A 24,599-nucleotide genomic window follows, 5' to 3' on the forward strand; every position below is an offset into this window, starting at 1 on the left:
TGGTTCTAAAAAATCTTCATTAGTTGTGAGATGGTGGATATGATGTATATTACAATGCATTTTTTCACTTTATGTAACCATTTGAGGAACTGCTGTGCTCGTATTTGATGTGTTGCTCTCCATATGAAAATATTTTGATTTGACGGCATATCATACATAAAGCACTTTTTCTGACATTTAGCTTAAATTTCCGGCCTGTATAACTGCTGGCATCAATGTTGTTAGTTTCAGGGCTGAGCTGTGAACTTTGTAGTCTTACACTTGCTCATTGAATGTTTATTTTACCAGCCTGTATTTCAGTCACATGACAGGCATTGATAAGTTGGTTAATATGTATGTATTGTTTTGAATTACTTACTGTACCTTCCTGAAGGAAGGAAACAGAATCTAATTGTACCTTACGTAGTTTAGGATATCCTTGATACATACAAACCAGTACTGGACAATATGTAGGAAAGGTACATTCTGACACAAGACTGAAGCTCCCTGCTTTCTTCTCAGGTACAATTGTATATCTTTAAGAAAAATACATTTTTGAATGTATTACTGTCCTGGATGGAATGGCAAATATTTCTACTAATGCCAAATTAATGTTTAATAAGATGTTCTTCCTGCTTATTTTTCTGATCAGATGGATAAGACTTTAACTATAACCTATCACACCTAATTTTAAAGTTAAGTTGACCCTTTCTTGTTTTGGGATTTCAGATGTGAATTTAGCAATCAGACATTTATTGTGACTTTAGTTTAATTGATTTTCTAAGTCCCATTGTTTATAATATTTACATTTCTATTGATTTTCTTTTCATTTTTCCATTTTGAGTAACGGCATATACTCAACTTCGTAAACATTCAATGCAACATTAAATACACTGGATACATTTATCACACTATGTCAGCTGGAAAAGTAAAATTATTTGTTGGTATTTATTTCCAGGAAATTAATGGATGAGGCTGTTGCTTATGTGAGCTATCTAAACTATGTATTCAGTATATAAAGACGGTTCAGCTAAATGCTGGATTCATTACAATCAGTTAAACTTTATCAGGCACAGATAGGTGTGTGTGTGTGTGTGTGTGTGTGTGTGTGTGTGTGTGTGTGTGTGTGTGTGTGTGTGCGCGCGTGTGTGTAAAACCTATATAGACAGATGAACATTAAATACATAATTGTCTCTTTCGTGCCCAGCCCGCCCATAAAAAGAATGCTGTGTTAGCAACACTTTTTTCTTAGTAGAAAAAAATGGTTTAACTAGCATGTTTAATCACTTCTAATAGTAAATGAATGTGGACAGATTTCAAATCATAAGGCAAAATAATTTGTAATGAAAGGCTCACCAGGTACTAGCGGTGCCAGCCTGATCAGATGTGTATGCCATTATGTCAAATGACCTGTCTTCCAACTGTGACCATCTTTAATGTTAATGATACAAAAGGCAACTGAAAAGAAAAAAAAATAAGTAATAAAAGTGAAATGCACTTAGAATCAAAATGATAGTTGTACTATTGGTTGTAAACAAGTACATTTAAAAACTCATGTACTAGGCATGTATGTCACAATCTGAATTAGTAATCTACATTTTTGTCCTCTGTTTTGTATGACTGTATCTATTTCTGATTTCTTGTCATCCAGTTGATTGCGCTAATCTTAACTGATGACAAATTTTTATTTGTTCGCTTATTCATAATCAGTAGCTAACAGTGAAAGTGCTGATAGAGTTGAGATAATCACAATTGCATATTCAGTCATTCCAACATAAAATGATCAGTGACTGTTGGAAGAAGATATGTTTGATACTTTTGTGCTGCAATCATTGAAGATGTGTCTATTGTCTTAAAAATTAATTGTATTACTATGTTTTATTTTATATTTCCACAATCATTGATGCCTGGATTTAGAATAATAAATGCAGTGGAGAGCAGGATTTTGGTGGGTCTCTTTCAATGAAATATGGTTTGTTGAAGTCTTGTATATTCATTAGAAATGCCTGCTGATCATTTCAATAGTGTGACACTGCAATCTGAAACTATAATGAGCAACACTTTTCGGTCACTTTTCTGACATCATATATGGAATTTTCTGTCAATCGTGAAAGTGTTAAGAGTTCTGAAAAAACTTACTGCGGCTGTACTCTGAGCAGTCCTGTTTTTAAATGTACACATTACATACCTCTATGCAGTCATAAAACAATTTTTGAGAGAAGTAACATTCTGCCATCAATGATACAAGAAACAGACGTAAACAAAAAATTCAAGACTTGTCTGTCCTTTTAACAGCACAATTGATTTAGGTTACATTTAAATGAAATTTTAATTTTAAACAAATGTAAAGACTGTATGGCCCTGAATGTCTCAGTAAAGACTAGTAAGCTCTAAAAAGTCAGTGAGTACTCAGAAGCCATGTAGTTGAAATGTTTGTATTTCTTTAAGGGATCATTCTATATTTCTCATTGGTGCTAGGGTTTCTTTTGGTGCTTTTCCTATTATGTTGTTCAGTGTGTCCTTTTCATTTGTCACACTTAGCTTATTTGGGCAATATTGCAGTCACCCTCATGTTACAGATATAAGGCTTTGTAAATCAGCTGTTTTCAGAAAACAGCCAAACAATCCACATTAGTTGTAGTGATGAGCCCATAAAAAAGTAAACATATGTCTATATAAATCAATTTGAATTATTTGCTGTACAGCTAACTGTGTTTGCGTTCGTGTCTGGAATTTCTCAGTAAAGACTTATAAAATTTAAAATGTCAGTGACATTCAGTAGCTAAAATACTTGTATGGCCTGAAGGGACCATTGCATGTTTCCCATTAGCTTCCTTCTTAGAAGGCTTAAGGCAAAAGCTCAGAGATGAAAGGGGCAAATAATCTGGATGCAATATATCAGGCAGCACATTTGGATATCTACTTTTATAATCTTCACTGAAATGTTAGATTTGAGGGCATTAGGACCTGGTGCTTCTCCTTAGGAGGGGAAAGACCATCAGATTTGTGGATTTTTTTTTTTTTTTTTTTTTTTTTTGCTGTCATGTACAGTGTGATGGTGTTAGACCTGGTGACTCTCCTTAGGAGAGAAAGGAGGAGCACCAGAAAGGTGAATGGTCTTTTTCCTTTCTCTTCTTTTTTTTTTTTTTTTTTTTTTTTTGCTGTTATACAGACTCTATGGGGTAGGTCATTAGGATTTGCACTTTTCCTGTTAGTAACCAGTGCCAGATTGGAAAAAAGGAAAAAGGACTTTTTTTGTTGCTCCTCGACCAATCACTGAGGGGCACTAGACAGGGGATTGGTGCTGGGCACCAAATGAAACATCTATAGTTCTGGCTTAAGGTATTACACAGTGATGTCTATGGTTTGCCAAAGCCTCTTTGGATGTTTCCTTGTCTGTTATTCTGTGTGACCTTTTTTATGTTTTTGTTGAATTTAAATGGAACATTCAAAGTATGTAGACCACTAAACAGAATAGAACAGAATAGCAAACTAGTGCCCCTTAGCAGACATCTATTTTTCTAAACAGGATTGTGAAGGAGAAACGCAGTAGAAACAGTAGAATCACACTGCAAACTTGTCATAAATAAAAACATGAGGAAGACAGACAAGGCAACAGCAAGGCTTGGGCAGGTGGGATCACTCGTCTGGATACCAAACACTAGGAGATTTGCAAACATAATGAGCAAAATTGTGACTCTGGTAACTGAGTAGTAATGCTTTCTTTTACTACCTGCTTGTTAAATGTGTTCTGCAGTATTTATTAGCGTTTATGTTGACTAATGCTTTTATTCTGCACTATCTTCTATAAACCTGTATCAACACATTCTCCCTGTTTAGTCCATTTTCTCTCCTTCAGAAGGATTATACTTATTTTTATATTTTTTTGGACTTGTGAAAGAAGAGCAAATATTGCCTTCACTAAAACCCAATGTTTCTTTACTTTTCCTCGTCCCACTATTTGAAAATGTATATAGAGTACAAAAGAAATCTAGACTTTTGATCTGTGGATAAAACTGAGAAGTAACTAGAAGGCAAAGATATCTAAAGGCATATCAAACCTTCCAGCAGATCACAGATGATGAGATACATAGACAGGCATTATTGGGAGAGGGACTGTTCAGGAGAGGAACCTACAAAGTTCACTAAAAATCCCAAACAAAGTTTGTTGACCTCTGGGAAGGCTATGACTAAATAGGATAACGTTTAAGGTTTTTTAAGTATTAATGCTCATCTTCATGACATAAAGTGAAAAACTGGATTACTAAATTCTGTATGCATGGGTTTACATCTTTTTACCATGTTTCATACTGTACATAACAGGTTCATAGGCTGACAGATTCATAGATTTACATTAAGCCAGCAGTATCTTAACCGTTGTGGGCTTAGCTAATAATGCTGCAGAACAACCCTTAAGAGGGACTTGTTAGTCACAATAAGTGCAGGGTGTTTAGTTTATCCAAGAAAGAGCAGTTCTTTAGACCTTGAATTCTTTTAGGAATAAAATGATGGGTTCTTTCTAGTTAGGAGAGTTGTTTGGAACTATGTATGCCAAGTAAAGCATAATATGCTGGGATATGGGAAATAAGGGAAGAATAACGGAGAACACACCTCATAAGGGAAGAATAACGGAGAACATACCTCTTGACTTTGCAGATTGTTGCCTCATATTTTTGGTCTGTTTTGCATAGAATCTGTGTTCTTCTAGCAAATCATTGGGATGATCTCAGGAATGAAGTCACTAAATAATCGCATAAAGTTGCACTCAGTGGCGACATGCACCCTAACCCAGGCCCTTCCACTACTATACCCACTGCTACAAACCTACAAGGACCTAATATCCCCTGGAAGCAAAAACCCTCTGACTTCTTAATACTCTGTATAAACATCCGCATCATCATGAATAAAATTAAAGAGCTACATGCCTCTATATCCTTTTATAACCCTGACAGTGTGGTCCTAACCGAGACCTGGCTCAAGCCCCACATCCAAGATACCACCATATCCCCTCCTGGCTACAAAATCCAGAGAAGTGATCAAATTGTTAAAAGAAGGGGGGGGGCATTGTCTTACTTTACAGGCACAACCTTACTCTCCAACAAATACGTGAGGATATCCCCTCTTTCGGCTATGCAGAAACCCTTTTTGCAAATATAAAATTAAACCAACAGAAACAACTCAAGATTATAGGTGTCTGCTTACCACCAGGCAACAATATTGCTACCCTAGAGTCCATTTTACATTCACTGTCCTCCCACAGGAGACACTTATCCTGGGGACTTCAACATTGTGTGGGCGTCTATCACGGCATCCCCCTGGAGTACCACTTAAACCTATTAAACTTCACACACCTTATCCAAACCCCCACCCATATAGACAAATGCACCAAAAAGGAATCCATATTAGACTGCATCCTAACCAACAAGCCTTCATCTGCCAATATATCTGGTACGTTACCTGACTCCCTCAGTGATCACTTACCCACATTGATACTAAGACAGCATACAAAACCCATAAACCCCCCATCCTACTTTTTATCCAGAGTTCCAAAAATTTCCAATTCATCAACACCTTAAAAAAAATAAATTGGTCACCTCTTAAAACACTACCATTAGATGAAGACGTGGAGTACTTTAATACTACCTTCTTAGGTACCCTTGTTCTTATGGCCCCAAAACGTATAATTTTTACTAAAACCAGCAGAGCTCTCTGGGTCTCAAAAGACACAAGATCCCTACTCAAACAATGAGACAGAGCTTGGACAACCTGGCATACCAACAAAACAAGTACAAATCAACAATACTTCCTAGAGCTCAGAAACAAAGCAAAAAAACAAATGCGTAATGACAAAAAAGTTATATCCAGCTACAAAAAACTCTTTACAACAATCCACAAAATGTCTGGTCCATAATCAACCACATTCTCCAACCAGGCAAAATCACTTCCCCAAACAATAACATTGAAGGTGATAATGATATTGCCACCCAGTTTAATAACTATTCCATCTCCTCCATCTAAAATTTATTCAACAATTTCCCCACTACTACTGCAAATACCCTAAAAATACAAAACTATCACCATAAGACCAACTCCCAATTCTCTTTTAAACCAATTCCAGCTGACCTAATTCATAAACACCTTGCCAAATTGAAACCCACCACTCTCGCTGCTAATAAACTCCCAGCTGATTACCTCAGGATTGCCACGTCTGCCATCGCCTACCCTATTTCCATACTCATCAATAGATCCATAGCTGAACACACTGTTCCCTGTCTCTGGAAAATTTCTTACGTCATCCCCCTACACAAAGGTGGTTCCTTGACAGAACTTAGTAATTATTGCCCCATAGTTATACTACCTCCCTTATTAAAAATCTTAGAAAAATGTGTACACACCAAACTACAGAATCATCTTATTCAATATAACCTGCTAGCAAATTCCCAACATGGATTTTGGCCAGACCATAGTACCACCTCTGCCCTTATATCCTTTACTGACCACATCAACTAATAAAGAAATCTCAGTAACTTAGTATCTGTTGTCTTCCTAGATCTGTCAAAGGCATTTGACATGGTATCCCACTGCAAATTAATATCGACTCTCTGAGCTCAATCTGGATAACTCCTCTCATCTGTGGTTTAAACATTATCTGTCCCTCTGGCAACAAGCTGTTAAATGGCATAACTCTCTCTCCCCTCTCCTCCCAGTGGGAAAAGGTGTTCCGCAAGGATCCATTCTTGGTCCCTTACTATTTTCCATCTTTACCAATAACCTCCCCTCGGCTACCTCACAAACTAATACAGTACAGTATGCTGATGACACTACCCTTATTTGCTCAGCCCCCTGTTTACAATTACTCCAAGATATAACCCATGAAGCCTTCACTACTATAGAAAAATGGCTAAATTCCTCCTAACTCATACTAACCCCATCTAAGACCCAACTCATGATAACCCACCAATCCAAAACTTTCACCTCTACCTTGTAATTCTCAATAACATCCTTCAATAATACTTTTATCACACCCGTAACTCAATCCAAGCTACTAGCTATAACTGTTGCCCAAAACCAAAAATTCGACAAACATATAGCACTAACAATTGCCAATGTTCATAAAAAACTAGGTTTACTCTACCGCTGCAACAGCTTCCTCCGACAGGAATCCTGAATCCCTATCTCTCGTACCCATCTACTATCCAACTTACTAAATGGTTCCCCAGTAATAACTAACCTAAACAAATCTGACCTTCTGAAACTATTTACATGCTACAATAAAACCTAAAAATTTGCAACCAATGCTAAGTTTTGTTCTCACCATTGCCTTTCCCTAAGACAACTAGGATTGTTAGAACTCCATAACCTACTAAAATACAATCAATTTCTCCTGACCCATCAGCTGCTATACCAACCAAACAAAATACCTGCCCTCTATGGTCTGCTCACCTTCCATAATACTGCACGTCAACTAAAATCTTCTAATACCACCCTACTGACTGTTACCAATTGCTTACATAGCTCAGGCCAATCTCTTTATTCCTATCCATTTGCTAAAACCTGGAACTCTCTACTCCCTCACATTAGATGTCTAAATAGTAAACATACTTTCAAAACCCTACTAAAAGATCTCCTATTCAAAACTTGGATGTGCTCCTGTACAGAACCAGACTAATTTCACCTGTTCCTGACTTTCAACATCCCTAGATCACAGGTGTACTGTGTAGTTTCATTTAGTGCATAGTACTGTGAACCAGGTGTTTAGGCCACCTTTATAGTTATGATTTCTAGTTTATGACCCTGTTTGTCAATGGAAACTTCTTTTTGAATTTATGTTCAAGAAACGGTATATTTGTAATATCTTGCTTAATTTGTTTCTCAATATTCTAACCACTGTATGCATCATTTGTAAAACTCTGATATTACTCCTTTTATATGTTCTATGCTCTTTGTACAAAATAGCTATGTTTATATCATTTTTTATTATGTTTATTTTTTTCATAATTTTTTACTATGTATCTGGAGCTTTTCTCCCCGGGCCTCCGGCGGAAACTGTCACCTTGTGTCCAGTCAGATTAACTCAGTAAACAAATGGAAAATAAATAAAAAAAAATAAAATAAATAAAGTTGAGTTTCAGACTTCATATTCTTCAGAAAAATGTATTTTTCAACAAACCCTGTTATTCTATCAACATTCTAAGTTGATAAGAGCAATATTTAAAATCCATCCCTATTTTTGGGCCTTTGTCCTACCATTATGATGACAGAGGCAGAAGGATTTTCTGACAAAATTGAAGATGTGCTAATATGAAGACAGCTCATTGTCTGGGTAGATTTCTAAATCCCAGATCATGGTATCAAGTCTTAATTCCACTTATCTAATACTGTACAGAAACCCTAATTTTATAAAGGCGGCTGTACATTTCTTTGCATTTAGGATGTAATCGTGATTAGAACATCAGTTAGTAGTGTGATCAAGGGCCTGTTAGAGAATTACTGAATCTGAGGGAAAGTGTAAGTCACCTGCAGATTTAGATAGTTAAAGCCTGTTAGCAATTGCCTTTACTTTAGAGAAATACATTCCAAAGAGGAGAGGGCCCAGGCATTAACTTGAGGGGGTGACACAAGTTGCATTTTACTTTTTTGAAGAAGGTACTATTTCTTTTGAGTTTTCAGTTAGGTTAGCTTTTTTGTTATATCAGAGTGGGGAATGGTATCAAATGGTATGATTTAATCAAGATTATTAGTGTGAGGATAGGAAGTCCTTAATCTTGTCTTTTGATGACTTTTTCAAAGAAGCTAACAAGATGAAGGAGGCATGACCTACTATGGCAAAACAAAACTGCAAAGACTCTAGAATTTGCAGATCATGTTTCTTTTTATTGACTAATTTCATCTTCCATGGCTTTACAAATAAGGCTAGTGAGACTGATAGCCCTATAGTACCTATGTTAGCAGGGATACTGCCTTTACGGGACTGATGTTTCTCCATTTTTCAGGTGCATAACCTGTAGACAGCCTTTGACTGAAGATGTTTAGGGGATACTTGGCTCCATAATGATTAAAGCTTACTAGTAAGCAACCCAGTATGTTGTCTAACACCAAGAAGTTTTTTTTTTTTTTCCAGAGGGAGGCTGAAACTTTAAAAATATTAATGATGGGGGGTTGACTGAGCTGGTATGGAGGGGATCAAGTAAGTGTAGCACAATTAAAACTGTGTTTTCTAGCAAATGTGTTAACTAAGGATTCAGGGTCAAGTATAGGTAGTACAATTTACAATGAATTCACAGCATGGCAAGGAATATTGTTATACATTTTATATCCCTAGCTAAAAATGCCTTATTGTTTCTCAGTGTTGGTGACTCAGATGGCCTTGGCTCTTCTCATCATATTTCTGAGTTCTTTACTAGTCTGGTTAAGCTTTGTTTTATGAGCTGGCAGGGGATAAGATTTACATAAGGCTAAGAACCAAGTTTCTTGTTATTTAATTTGTTTATTCTATTATCCTATCAAAGCAGACATTTGATGCATTTGTTTTGCATATGATGGAATGGAAACGTTTTCTAAATACAATGATTTAATAGGTAATAAAATTCCTTGGTTATGGCTGGGATGTCATTGTTTAGGGATTCAAGGTGATTTCAGCATTAATTTTCTTCAAAAAGATCAATAAAAGGCTGGTTTTGCTGACTCCCTGAATGTAAAAGGATTATTGTTAACTAATGAAACAAGTCATGAGGAAAAAAGATGATGGTTAAATGGTCTGATTTAACTCGGAACGGGAATACTTGTGAGGATGAGCAGGGGGCAAAGGAGTTAGTTAAGAGAATGTTTGCCTGATTATTGCATCTTATTAAGAATATGTTAGATTTGACTTCCAGCATGGACAGCTGGTTTAGGCATTTGATATGGTCCTCTACAGACATAGAAAGGAATCTATGATTACTATAATGTAAACATTTGCTTAGCTGACAGTGATTTGGGACCAAATTAAATCAAGGTTGAGGTAATTCAGGTTGAGACACACAGATATGTGTGGATGTGGCTTTCCCTGTGTTGCTAATAGTTGCCCTAAATGACTGGTAAGCCATGAACCTTTTAATAGAATCAAAGCTTTCTATAGATGACACTTGGCAGATTGGACTTTGTCAGGTATAAATGTCCAGTAATTTCACTTTGCATAAAAAGGCAATATGGGGGTACAAAATATTTTTGCTTCAAAGGATTGGTGTATCCCATCCATAGTGAAGAAGGAAGGTCTTTCTACCATGTACACTTAGGCTGTCACAAACTGGATCCTTTTGGAATGATTCTGTTTATGTAGCCAGTTGCTGAAACCAATGATGTTTGATTTGCTTTTAGGCATCATTTTAGGTGAGGGCATAATACTATTCAATACAAAGGATCCCTCCCTTAAGAACATAGACTGATATTTTGACCATGTCTCCCTACATCTCCGACAAGATGGAACATTTCAGGTGTTTCATGCCGACATGAGCAATGACAAAGTCATACTCATATTTTGTATACTTCAAGGCCCTGAGGGCCTTGGCGGCAAAGAACAGTAGGCATCTAATCTTGCTTAGAGACAAAACCTGGAAAACATGGTACACCAACAAATCCCAGGAAAAACTTCTATATTACAGACAGATAGGAAATCAAACCAAACACATTATAAGGCATAATCAAAAACCTCAGTTCTTTAACTTACAGCCGGTACACTGAAATAATCCTAACAAATTCTATTGAACCTGGGTGATAGTTAATGTCCCACTGCCTCCCCAGAAAGCACTTCAAATAAATAATTGCTAATAACTTTAACAAATGCTTCCTTCAAGTTGTAGTCTCAAATATAACGCATTATCAAACCATACCCCCTCCACCCACAAAACCCCATAGAAGTGCAGTTCTCACTCAAACCTGTCCGTACCTCTACCCTAAGAAAATATCTCCTAAAATTAAAACTACAAGCTCTGCTGAAGACAGTCTTGCTCCTGAATCTTCTAAAAAATTCCATCTGAAGCTCTGACATATCCAATATCTATACTAATAATCAGATCCGTTCTAGAATCTCATGTCCCAGCCATTTGGAAGAAGGCATACATACTTCTTCATAAAGGAGGACCATCTGCTGACTACTCCAACTTCAGACCAATTGCCATCCTGTTACCATTATCTAAATTATTAGAAAAGTATATCCATTATCAATTTCTTTAATACCTTACCATAAAAAATTCTGTCTACCACACACAAAAGGGTTTTCATCCCAACCATAGCACCACTACTGCCCTACTTCACTTTACTGATACCGTTAATGAAAACAGAAATATCACAAATCTAGTATTTTCCTTACTTCTAGACCTGCCCAAAGCATTCCACACTGTCTGTCACCATAAGCTATTGCTAAAACTCTCCTCCTTAGGTTTCTTCCCCTCCTCTCTCTCCTGGTTTAACAGCTGCCTAACAGATAGTAACCTAAAAGGAAAGGCCCAGATTTCTTTTTTTATCTTTGATCTACACTTCAAAACTGTTATTAAAAAAATAACATCTAAATATCAGCCTCATAAGTAGAACAAACCCTACCTAAAAGACAAAACTAGAGATACCATAGCTAAAACCTGTCTCCTACCTACCCTACTGTATGCTTCCCACTCTTTACTAAACTACAATCTTCCACACAAACAAAGCTGGAACAATGCTATAACAAAATAGCTTGCTTTGCTACAAATCATCCCCTTAGAAATCATTGCAGTTCTACCCTTAAATAACTAAATTAGATGAAACAGCTACATCACCTCCACTATAGTCATCCACTACTGACTCATACTGTAATATACTACCCTAATAAGTGTCCGGCACTAAAAGACATACTATAACACTTACCACTCTATCAAAGCTGTTCGCTGTGAAGACAAACTCCTCCTCTCTGCCACTAAAGCCCAAAATACATCAGAAGCCTTCTTATATTCAAACTCACTACCCTCTAGAATGCTCTCCTACATGCTGTCAGGCTTCTTGAAAAGCAGGCATTTAAAACACATCTATGAGAACATCTTACCTCTCAACATCCTGGCTGTGTAGCTGTACATCTCCAGGATAAGTATAACATCTCCAGTGTCTTCCTCCTCTCCTGCTACATGTCTTCTCTCCTCTCCTCTGTTAACATCTATCACTCTGTCCTCACCCACCCCACCTTCTTCCCATGTTTCTCTAAACTCTCTTTTTACCACTCATTCCATTTCTATCTGAAAGTTAAATAAACCTTTTGGTATCTACCTTTTCTAAATGACTCAGTACTCTATATTGTGACATCTGTCCTTCTGCCTAATTATTTATCCAACTATATCTGTAGAGATTAGTATAAGAAGCCTTACTACAGCATGTACAGTTACAAAATTTAGTTTAATTTTATTCTCCTTGGCACTGTTGATATTGAATAAGATACAGATTGTACAGCATGTACTGGAGCTTTTCTCCTTGGGCCTCCACTGAAAAGGGGATCTTTGTGCCCAGCCTGACTTACAACTAAATCCCCAATCCTAACAAATGAGAGAAAATGGATGGTCACCTTGCCCTTTATCAGTCCATTGAGTGCTGTACCTGTATACCTTACGATGGAGTCACCGACAATTAAAAAAAAATATGGTATTATTTATCTTAACTGAAGAGTCTATCTGTATTATAAGCACTGATATTTTTAGCTTGGTGATCCCTGGTAACAGTATGTGCAGATATAGTGCTAGCAGTAATGGATGCAAGTGTATTTAAATGAGTTACTAGTCTATATATGCATGTTTGTAAATTTATTATGTAAATGTTGTATAACTGCCTTCTATTCATTCTGTAAAATGGAGCATTTCTTCCAGTCCTCCGCTGAAAATGGGAGTTGTGCCAAGTCGGACTTTCCCAGAGTAAACAAAAGCAATAAATAAATAAATTTAAAAATTAATGTGTGGCCGAGGTGCCTTAATATGCGTCTTGAAGGACTTGGGTATTTTTTGACTGTATTTACATACTTTGGTTTATGTTCATTGGCAAGATCTGAGAGATCTGCTTCCAGTCTGTGTAAGAAAATATGCGTCTGTCACTGGTGGATTTTGTGCTTGGTAGTAAACAGTCGATTGGCAATAAAACATGAGGCAGTTGCTATGCTGTCTCAGGGTACTTAGGAAGACAGTGACGGGACTTGAGTGAATTTATGATAGTAAAGTAAGAGATAAATAAAAAACTAAAGATATAATGAGACAGACACACGATTTCTTGGTATATCAAAAACAGGACAAGTATCAGAAGGACAACCTACCAATAAGAGTAGCATCTCGGAGGTAACTATTACTACTAGCAAAATAGTATGACTTCAGGAAGCAAAAAGACACCATGAGTTATGAATTGTCAGTAAAGTAGCCAAACATTAGACATCAGCACAAATAAATCACACTGCTGACAAGAACCTGCAGTAGGGCAATGGACAAAAGTAACAGACATTAGATGTCCAGTGAGTGGGCATTAAACTAAATACTGAGACAGACAATAAATAGGAATCAGCAGGTGCTAAAATGGAGTTCATTTAATAATGCAGTAATCAATAAACAAGCAGCGAATATGTGATAGCCAGACTAGTCAATAAAAAGGTACCAGGTAAGTACTAAAATGGAGTTCAGTTGATAAACCACTCAATACAGAAATCTGGTTTAACTACTAAGGCGATAGTTAAGGGATAATGAGGAACTATCAGAAATATACTAAATTTATGTTTAACAGCAAGGCAATAGGCAAAGGCAAATGGCAAAAGTATCAGATTTTACTGAATTCAGTCTTAACAATATTCCCATGTCTCCAGACTGAGACTCAGATTGGACCATTGAGATCAGGGCTCTACCCTGCTCAACAGATTAACAATCAAAATCAGTCACAATAATACAACTAAATAATAATTAATGAGAATGAGAAAAGACAGTGACATTTATATTAATCAGAATAAAGGTGCGGAGGTTGTCTTACCTGCTATAGACTACACTCTTGCACTGATTATCCAATGGGATTAATACTGATCAGAGGTATTTTGCAAACCAAGCATAGCAGTGAACTCTGAAAATCTCTAGCTATTTAAAATACATAAGACTCAGTTCCATACCTCTCAACCTCTTAGAGCAAGAAATCTGTACAAATCCATAAATAATGGAGGGACAAAAGACCAAAAATAGGGAAACTTTTTAAATATTGCTCTTACAAACTTAGAAAGTTGATAGAATAACAGAATTTTCTGAAGGGTATGATGTCTGAAACTTAAATGTGTGTCATTATTTTCTGACTTCAACCCTCAATGGTTTACCAATGATTTGCCAGAAAATCACAATTTTATGCGCAACAGACCAAAAATATGAGTCAATAGTCTGGACAGTCTGCGAAAATTTGTACAGTTGAGAGGCATGCTCAGTTCATGCAAAATCCAGCCAGCAGCATCAGCCCTATACCTCCACAGAAGTCAGCCAATAAAAGTCAGAAAGTCTGATCCTCCATTGGAACCCAAGCACCATTACTTGTTATATGGAAACTTTTACTTTCATCAGAGATTGATATACTACAGACCTGGCCCTAGGAAGCCACAAAAGTCCTTTTATTGCATTGAAACAGTCAAAACCCTGATGTAAAGGGGCTTTGAAGTCTTCTGTTCCTTCTGCATAGACTCTTTGTTTTTCCCTAGACTGCACTTTAGCAGCTCTCATGTTTTTTTTTTATCTGTTGGTGAAGATTTAGGTCCCTGGTTCTAATACTGATGGAGTCATTGGACTTGTGGAGCTAAGGGAGGTACAGGACAACTTTGTCTTTAGTTGCAAAGTAACCAAGACAGAGATTTTTCCTCAAAATTCTATAAGACACTGAATAAAGGGATATGGCATCTCTTGATATCTCAAGGACTTTGGCCTTGGGATGCTTTGGGTTACTAACTTCTGTGGTCTTTCTAATTGTTTGTTCATTGAGATACACCCCAAAGGGCACATTATACTCAATAATTGGTCTAATTAATGCTAAGCATAAGGGAGTGATTACCTCTTTAGACCTTGAAGACAGAGGCATAGCTGGTTCAGCTAGCATATTTTGCTGGTCACACAAATTTGTGTCTTATCCCTTTCATTGAAAAAGAAAAAAAAGTCTTCAGATTACTATAGGAAGTCGACTGGCTTTTTAAAGTAAACCAGCAAATCACACACCATAAAATCACTGCCCCCAACTTTCAACACAACATCAAAAAATGCCTTTGGCTTACTGTGTGATTGTCTACCTACAGTGTAACAGCCAATCCACAGCCTCGCCCCCCAAAAAAGGAAATTCTGAACCTAAGTGCCGTTCTTTACCGATATTTTGGTACATAAAAAAGCTCTTAATTGTGACTCCTAACACTTCGAGCCTGGAGCAGTACTGTCCTTTGCCACATCTGTGTTACACTAGTGCTTGAAGATATTCAACTACGTTAAATAAAAGTAGTTCCTGACAACCATTGTCACATGATGAGCAAAATAAAGAGAATTATCAACCCAGGTTCCTAGGTTCCTGACTACATTCTTGTTATGTAGGGGTGTATCGTCTATACAGTATGATAAGGAGAGGGTCTGTATATCAAAAGTGATGATATTTCAGCAATTCATTTGAGTCCATTTTCGTGCACCAAGAGTTTACCAAGGAGAGTTTATTCTGAAGGACTTGGTTGTCCATTGGTGACTTAACAACAACCCCAGTTTGCAATCACCTGCATACTTTGTTCGCCAGAGGTCTTGGGTCTCTGCCTGGAGTTCTGAGAAATAAAGGCCAAAAAGAAAAGGTCCTAGCACTGAGCTCTAATGGCTGCCACTGGTCACTTTCATAGTTTCTGCTGAGGTATCTGAAACTTATACTGTGTAGGTTCTGCCTTTCAGCCAGCATGCTATTCATCTTACCACATATGGGTTGACTTCTAAAGCATTTAACTTTGGTATGATGCCAGTATGGGGAATGGTGTCAAAGGCCTTGGCCAGGTTAAGGTACACTCTAGGTATTACATAGCTACAGTCAACAGCTCTGTAATCCTTTCAAAGGAGTTTACCAGATCCAGTAGATAGGATCAACCTCTGATAATGCCAAAAAGTATTGTTATATATTTAAAAATTAATAAGTATGCCCTGTGATTCAATAAGCTCTGTGTAGGCTTCGAACAAAGCCTACACGGAGTTTGCATGTGTGCAAGGTGATGCGTGGTGAGCAGCAGCGCTCATTACATATTTATGCAATGCACATCATTTAAACATAAATAAGTGAGGTTTTGTAGCTGGAAACAGTGCTGCCATCCAGGAAACTGTGCAAGTGAACACTGATAGCACTCCTGTTTAAATCAGAGCACTGAGGGTCTGCTGTTTTGAATGCCATAATGGTCACCAGTGTTTTACAGATAGCTCTCAATCTCTTAGTACAAGACATCTGGACAAAGGCTAACATAATGGATGGACAATGGCCCAGAAATAGGGACATATTTGACATATTTTCTCTATAGAAATGTACCAGAATAACCAGGTGTTTGTAATAAGATACATGATAACCCAGTGATGTGGCAGAAAGCCACAAATTTGATAAGAAACACATCTGGGCATTCGTGAAAATCTAGACAGTTGAGAGGTATGAATGTTAAGTATATGGTCCAAATGCAGTACAGGACAGTGTATCTACAGTGCAGAGTATTGTGATATCCCATTCCTGGCATTCTGTACTGAAGTTGTATAAATGATCTGTAAGTGTACATGGACTGCCGCGTAAAATAAATATGCAAGGTAAGTGTGTGTATTGAATAGGGACACACATGAATTGTAGGAATGAACACAGGGAAAGAGGACAGGTGAAACAACCTAATCTACAGCAAATGAGGGCATGTCAAATGAAGACGGTTGTAGCAGCAACACCAGTCACATATTAATCTGGTACAGAAGGGATTGCACAATGAAAATGTGTATTATGTGACTGTCACACAAAGTCACATAACAATGGAGAGGATGTCTGTGTGAGATAATCATCCTTACATGAATAATGCAGAGGACATCTATCAGGGATCTGACATACAATTGGGGTATCGTGCATACTCTTATTGTGAAGCTGTGCAAACTGATTTGCCTAAATATGAGTGTAATCTTAGCAGAGGTCTCCAGCAAGTGGGAGACAGCTAAAGGCTCATGGACAACATTAACAGAAACAACCACAATCATGGACAATATCAGCATAATACCACCAGTAATCCTATGCCTCTGATATAACATACGTGATTTCGAGTAATCAGAGAAGATTCTGCACAAACACACCTATACAGCTATTATGATACTTCCACACTCTATGAGGGTAATCACGCACAATGTCCTGACACTGTAATATCTGCTTAATATCTGCTGGAGGTGTTAAGAGGGACACTGCTATAACTATATGCAACATCATGAGTATTACAGGCTATCTGACTGGTGTACATGGCAGCATACATACCCATATATATATATATATATATATATATATATATATATATATATATATATGGCCCATTTCACGCTATCATGAATGTTATCCATGACATTAATGTTGTCAAACACCTATGTATGTACTGTGCGCATCACTAAAACAGGTAGCACACATGCATCTGGTGTAACAACTTGATGGGGATTCCACATCATGAGACAGCAATGTTTATGCCACAAAAAGAATACCTAGGTATGGCCAATAAGCTATGTAACAGCTCACTGTGACAGAGGTGGTACACATCAGTTACATATCAGTGGAGGTACATGAAGAAGGGTGCATTGTACTCAGCGACTGGTGTGATGAAAGCAGTGACCTGTGGAGGTATTATGGCCACTGATGTGGATGCCCTTCACATACTCAGTAGTTGTGTTACATACAAGGGAGTAGTCAGCACTGTGACCACATGCTGGTGGCTGTTTCACTTACCATCTATGCCAGGACACAGGTCACATACCTACTGGTCTGATTATAGGGTGTGATGATGTCCACATTATACTTGGGTTGTGTATTTGTTTTCCTGACGTAACAAATCTTTCCATGTTTTCTTGTCATTGCAGGTGTTGTCATGATTGTGATAGTAATCTTTGGTGTATACTGATACTGTCTGTATTATACTAATATCACAACTGAAGTCAATGATTGCCCACAATCTGTAGACCTTCAGGCAGCTGTCTGGACACAGGATGTGTATGTCATCTGTGATGTCCATCACTTAAATGGAAAGGAAATGGCCTAGCAGACAACCCTAATGTACAGACCTGATCACTGAACCTGAGATATAGGTAACTTCACGCATGTCAACATAGTTAGATGCCATGTATGTGATCCACTGGTCTAACCACTTGGTGATGTAGCTGTTTATGGCCACATCTGACAGTGTTGATTGAATACCTCAGTGTGGATTTGTGTCAGATGCCTTGGCCTGGTCAAGTTCAACAGTATGATAGTGCTGTCATCATGCATGTCTTCAATGATCTCTTTGAGGACATCTGTCAGATGTAACAGACATTATGTAGCATTAGCAACTCACAAAGGTCTGTTGCACACAGCCAGGATATTAGTAGTATCCATTTAGAAAAGGTCCATGAGAACATGTTGGTCTACCGCACCATTGAGGATAGTCAGGATGTGTCTATACATGTATGCATCATGTGCTGCCCCCCCAACTCATCATCATCATCAGCAGCCCCCTTTTTTTATATTTTTCTACATGGTGTTGGGGTATCATGTTAACTGTCGCCAACTCTCTCGATTCAGTGCCACACACCTGCCTTCTTCAACACTTATGCCTGACTATCGAAGATCTTCTTTCATACAATCCATCCACCTCTTTGCTGGATGTCCTCACTTCCTTTTACCTTCTTCCTGTCTATCCCAAATCTTCATCACCAGATTGTCATCTGCTTTACTACACATGTGCCCAAACCATTGTAATCTGTTCTCTTTAATCTTTTCTGCAATTGGAGCTACTTTGACTTCTGCTCGTATGTCCTCATTTCTTCCCCTGTCCCACAGTGAGCATCTTACCACCTTTCTCAGGCACGTCATTTCCATCACCTCTAGCTTCTTCAACTGTTCTGCCTTTACTGTCCAGGTTTCTGTACCATAGAGTAGTACTGGTCGCACCACTGTCTTGTACACCTTACTTTTCAGCTTTTTTGGCATTCTTCCATCATAGACTACACCTGATACTCTGTGCCAGTTGGCTGCAGACCCTCTGATTCTAGCTTTGAGCTTTTCATTCAGACTACTCTTCTCCTCAACTATCCCTCCAAGATACTTGAAGCTGTTTACCTCTTCCACTATCTTCTCTTCTATCTCTATTCTCAGCTTCTTCTGATTTCCCCAATTTGCTGCCATTACCACCGTCTTATCTGTGCTTAGTTTCATCCCATGTGCCTTCAGATTTGCATTCCATTCTCCTATCCTTTGTTGAAGTTCTAGCTCAGAGTCTGCCTACACTGCCACATCATCTGCATACAGCAGCTTTGTTTATCCCTCCCCTCCAATCTGTTTGCTAATGTAGTCTATCACCAGCATGAACAGCAGTGGGCTCAGAGCTGAACCCTGATGTACACCCACTCCCACTTAGAACCCCTCTGTGAGGCCGAACATTGTTCATACTTGAGTCATTGGGTCCTTGTACATGGCCTGCACTAATTCTACCAATGTTTCTCAGACTTCAGACCACTGCAGTACTGCCCAGATCAGTTTTCTTGGGACCTTGTCATATGCTTTCTCCAAGTCTAGGAGTGCCCAGTTGGACTCTCTCCTTATCTCTAGCTTCTTCTCAAGTATCTGTCTCAATGCAAACATCGGGTCAATTGTGCTTCATCCTGATGTGAATCCAAACTGCTCATCTCCCATCTTACATTCTACCACTCTGCGTATCCATTTATCAATCACCCTCTCCAGAAATTTCATGCAATGTGATAAGAGTTTTATGCCTCTGTACTGCCCACAGTTATAGATGTGCCCTTTGTTCTTGTACACTTGCATGAGTATGCTTATTCTCCAGTCATCTGGGATATGCCTTTCTCTCTGTATTGATATTAGTACCCTCAGGAGCCATTTCCTCAGGAGCCATTTCTCCCCTATCTCATCCAGCATCTTTATCATATCTGCTGTGAACTCATCTGAGCCTGCTGCTTTCCCTGACTTTATCTTCCTTAGTGCTATTCTTACTTCTTCTGGGGGGGGCTCTTCTTCTTCTCTCATTGTAGGCTGTTTCTGGGGCAGTACAGCTTCTGTGGGGTTTTCTTCATTCAGAAGCTGCTGGAAATACTCCTTCCATCTGCCTTTGATGTCCTCTGGGCTGGTGAGCAGGTTGTTGCTGGCATCCCTTATGAAGGGTATCTGACTATCTTCTTTATCTTTCTGTCTTTGCCTTGCAACCTGATAAAGTTTCTTTCTGCCTCTTACTGAGTCACTTTCCAGAAGTTGGTAGAGTGCCTCTGATGCCGTATTCTTAGTTATTGCAACTTCTTTCTTAGATTCTTTGTTAGACAACCAGTAGTCCTTCCTAGCCTAGTCAGTCTTTTCTATCTCCCACTTCTTCCTGGGCTCCTTTCTTTTGATGAGTTTCTGGACTTCTGCATTCCACCACCAGCTTTCCTTATGTACCTTATCATACCTGCCTCGGCCACATATCTTTTCTGTAGTTCTAACACATGCTATTTTTAGGTGCTGCCATTCTTCTTCAACACTACCTACTTCCTCCTCTTCTTGGGGTGCTAGAGCCCTGAGTAATTCCTTGAACTGTTGTACTTTCTCTCCAGTCAACTTCCAGGTCTTCAGCCAGTCTCTGTTGACCTTAGAGCCTTCTCTGACCACTGCTTGCAGCTGAATGTGGCAACTAGTGGTTTATGTTGTAGGCTGACTGACTATGCAATCGTGGATTTTACCCCAGTGCCCTTCTTTTACTAGGAGGAAGTCTACCTGAGTTGCATACTGACTACTCTTGTTAGTGATTTTGTGACTGTGTCTCTTTCTGAACTATGTGTTGGCTACTATCAAGCTATTTGTCAGACAGAAGTCTAGAATGGCTTCTCCTTCTTTATTCCTGTTGCTCCACCCATGTGGAGCAAGGCAGTCCTCATATCCTGTTCTGTCTGTCCCGATATGTGCATTCAAGTCACCCATTATCAACACCAATTCATGTTCTCCTGCCTTATCTAGTAGGTTCTGCAACTGCTGTCTGAATGCACTCTTTTCCTCACTATCACAACCCTGCTGTGGGGCATAGGCTGAGATTATGAATACTGCCCTATCATTACAATGGAGTCTGACTGCCATGAGTCTGTTATTAATTCTGACAATATCCCTTACTGCCTTCTGAAGCCTTTCTCTCACCACAATTTCTACATCATTTCTAGCCTGCCCTCCACCTGAGTAGTAGACTCTGGATCCCAAGCCAAGTTGCTTTGCTGCACTGCCCTTACATCTCATCTCTTAGATACATAGGATGTCCAGCCTCCTCTGTATAATCATGTCATCCACTTGCAAGCTATGTCCTGTGAGTGAACCTACATTAAGCATAGCAATTCTCAGTTCATGTTTGGCAGATTGGTTGGTTTTATGTCCAGCTTTCACTCAATAGAGCTATCCCAGGTAACCAAGGTTGGGCAACTAGACACCAGCCAGCCAGTGGCTTACTGACCCAGGGATGCTGGGCTTTATGGTGGGCACACACAGGCCAATAGGGCTACATATATCCCTCCCAACATTAGCAAGGGTCCCTGGCGTGGGTCAGAGTAGGCCAGGTCCTCAACCCACTTATTACCGGTAACTACCCATGCCCATTTTTGGCAACTTTAGTCAACATGACCAAATCACCTAGAGCCATATTTTACACCATTGAGTGGCTAACCCTAACACAGCGGGCAATCTGTGATCCGTGTTCTCGTATCTTGAGGATACTGTGCACCACAGTAGATGCCCAAAGTGGTTGGTCTGTACAACTCTTACCTCTATAAGGCACCATGTAGAGTCTGTGCTGCTGCCCACAGCTCCATTCATTGGTGAGTTTGAGATGGAAATGCCCCCCCCAACTCAGATGTATGCATATTGATGTACACCCTTCTACTGGAACATATCCTGTGTGGAGGGTGTCTTGAAGTGTGTATGCAACCATATCAGAAAGGTGTATATGCTGAGTCACACCATAGGTGATCTGGGATGTTGTCACAGCCCATTAATTCTGTGTGATAGGCCAGGATGAAAGTAAGACAGTGCATACTGCCTATCTTGATCTGGCCTAGGGTTTTCACACAATCCCCCACACAGGTAGAGAAAAACTCTCCCAGCTGGGGATTAACCCTTACATCACTAGATGGGTAACCAATTGGGCCACTGACAGAACATATACTGTGAAAGTTGGTGAATCAACCTGTACCAGTAGAGCTGTCACCATTGGCATACCCCAAGGATCTGTGCCTGGCTCTTTACTGTTTGGAATCTATTTCTCCACAGTTCAGGCTAAAGTATATGGCCTTTCACTTACCAAGTTTGCTGAGTCTTGCATAGTGGGTGCAATCATTGAGTCTACCAATGATGATAACATACTACAGGAGGGGCTGACACAGACAAATTATTGGTAACAAAGCCACACAATCTACAAATAAATGCAGAAATATGTCTTTAATTTGTCCTTCTGAAAAGTGGAATTCCGTGTTAATTACAGCATTGACAACAGTCCTGCTATGCTGAAACTCAGCAATGCCAGCACTGGGAACACATGTAGATAGCAATCTAAACTTTGAACACCAAGTGTCCACACTGTTACTGAAAGACTAAATTGTGCGCATCATAAGTCATGCCATCACATTCAGATCTTAGCATTGCATGACAGCACTGTTCTCAAACCTCATCAGAACACTAATAGAGTATAATGCTCTCTTTTGCATGTACCTCACCAGAGTTATGCAGCATCTGGATAGACTACAGGGGTTTCTCATCAAGACCTACAAATCATGCCATGATGTATGTGTGTATAGACTGAAAGACATGTCACTGTAATGTGCATCGTATAGGATGAGGTGACTTCTGTCTGGCCTCCAGGCCAGTATCTGACACTGTCCTGGTGGGAATAGTGCATATCCACAAATCAGATATAGTTGATGACATCAACAGTGTCTGTTGAAGAGAATATTGTAATAACAGTGTCCCACATACTGCTGTAAAAGGCTCTTTGTAATGTCAAGCAAGAGCACAAAGACATATACACACACACACACACACACACACACACACACACACACACACACACACACACACACACACACAAACACACTCACACGCACACACACACACACACACACACACACACACACACACACACACACATGCACACATGCACACACACACACACACAAGCACACACACACCCAGTTGACTGCAGTGAGAATAGAACCCTTCCTTATCTAAGTACACAGACTACGGAATTCAGTACTTTAGCCAAGTGCCACAGCTCAAGTGTGACTTGGACTGTCTCAGACAACACATTATAGCTGATGACATTAGCACTGTCTGTTGAGGAGACTATGATAATAACAGTGTCCCACATGCTGGTGTAAAAGGCTCTCTGTAATGCCAAGCAAGAACAGAAACACACACACACACACACACACACACACATATACACACACACATGACTGCAGTGAGAACAGAACCCCTACATAAGTACACAGACTCAGAACTTTATGCAAGCACCATGGTACAAGTCTGACTTTTACAAGGTGACAGGTCAACTAATAGTGGATGACATCAACAGGGCATATTGGACAGAAGATATTGTTAGGTCTGCATATGTTCATAGCTTAATAGGTACATAGGAGGTTACAAGCCTAATGAATCTAGGTCATTTACAAGTCTAGCCATGTAAAAACACAAATACCTTATTGAGCATAGTTAGATGGTCATTGTTAGCAGAGCGATTTTGTGATCTGCACTGACTGGTCCTGCCCAGGGGAGAATTTTCAATCACCCATCCAGTTGACAAGGTGGTGCTTAAATAAGGTCATTGAGGAGCACTGCTTCACATGCAGTGGGAACCTATTACAGAGGAGTGGCAATCACTGGGAGATATGTCTGTCTCCTCAGAATGTTCTATTTATGTCATAGACTAGGTTGAGATCCCTGAAGCAAGTTAATCTTGTCCAATTGATTTGCAGATGTCCAGCATTTACAGTAGGGCAGGGTCTGAGACTGCTCTGTAGGCCAGGCATAGGTCACTTCTCAGCAGCCTGCATGATACTGAGTACAGTGGCAGGCTTTCAGTCTTTCCATGTGTGTCATGTTTTGGAGGCCCTGGATTTTCCTGGTCAGAAACCTCTGTGTTTTCTCCAGTTGCTACAGGTGTCTGGTGAGGTACAGACAGAAGGGAGCACTGTACTCAATTAGTGGGCTGATAAGGGTAGAGTACAGCAGAGCCATGGCCTCCCAAGTCTTGGATGTGATGGCCTTATTTATGAGGTGCACAATGTAGAATGTGTGTCTCACCACTAAAGACACATAATGACTGAAGTTTAGACTGCTATCAACATGTGCTCCCAAATCTTGCAACAATGTGTTTGAGCTTAGAGGGATGCTAAATATAT

The 24,599-nt window shown here is 39.1% G+C and overlaps 1 protein-coding gene across 4 annotated transcripts in view; it reads left to right on the forward strand.

Annotated features, from left to right (window-relative positions):
- Window positions 1-24,599, forward strand: part of LOC122789381 — a 475,956-nt gene that overhangs the window by 238,775 nt on the left and 212,582 nt on the right. Inside the window, exon 1 of one of the 4 annotated variants that reach the window (XM_044056785.1) lies at window positions 385-501. The exons of the other annotated variants lie outside the window; for them this stretch is intronic. The gene's annotated coding sequence lies outside the window, so the exon portion shown is untranslated. Of the gene's footprint in view, window positions 1-384; window positions 502-24,599 lie in introns of those variants that run through there. 4 annotated transcript variants of the gene reach the window in all.

The sequence above is a fragment of the Protopterus annectens genome, chromosome 14.part0 (assembly GCF_019279795.1).
Source record: "Protopterus annectens isolate FY-2018-M chromosome 14.part0, PAN1.0, whole genome shotgun sequence".
Lineage (NCBI taxonomy): Eukaryota > Metazoa > Chordata > Ceratodontiformes > Protopteridae > Protopterus > Protopterus annectens.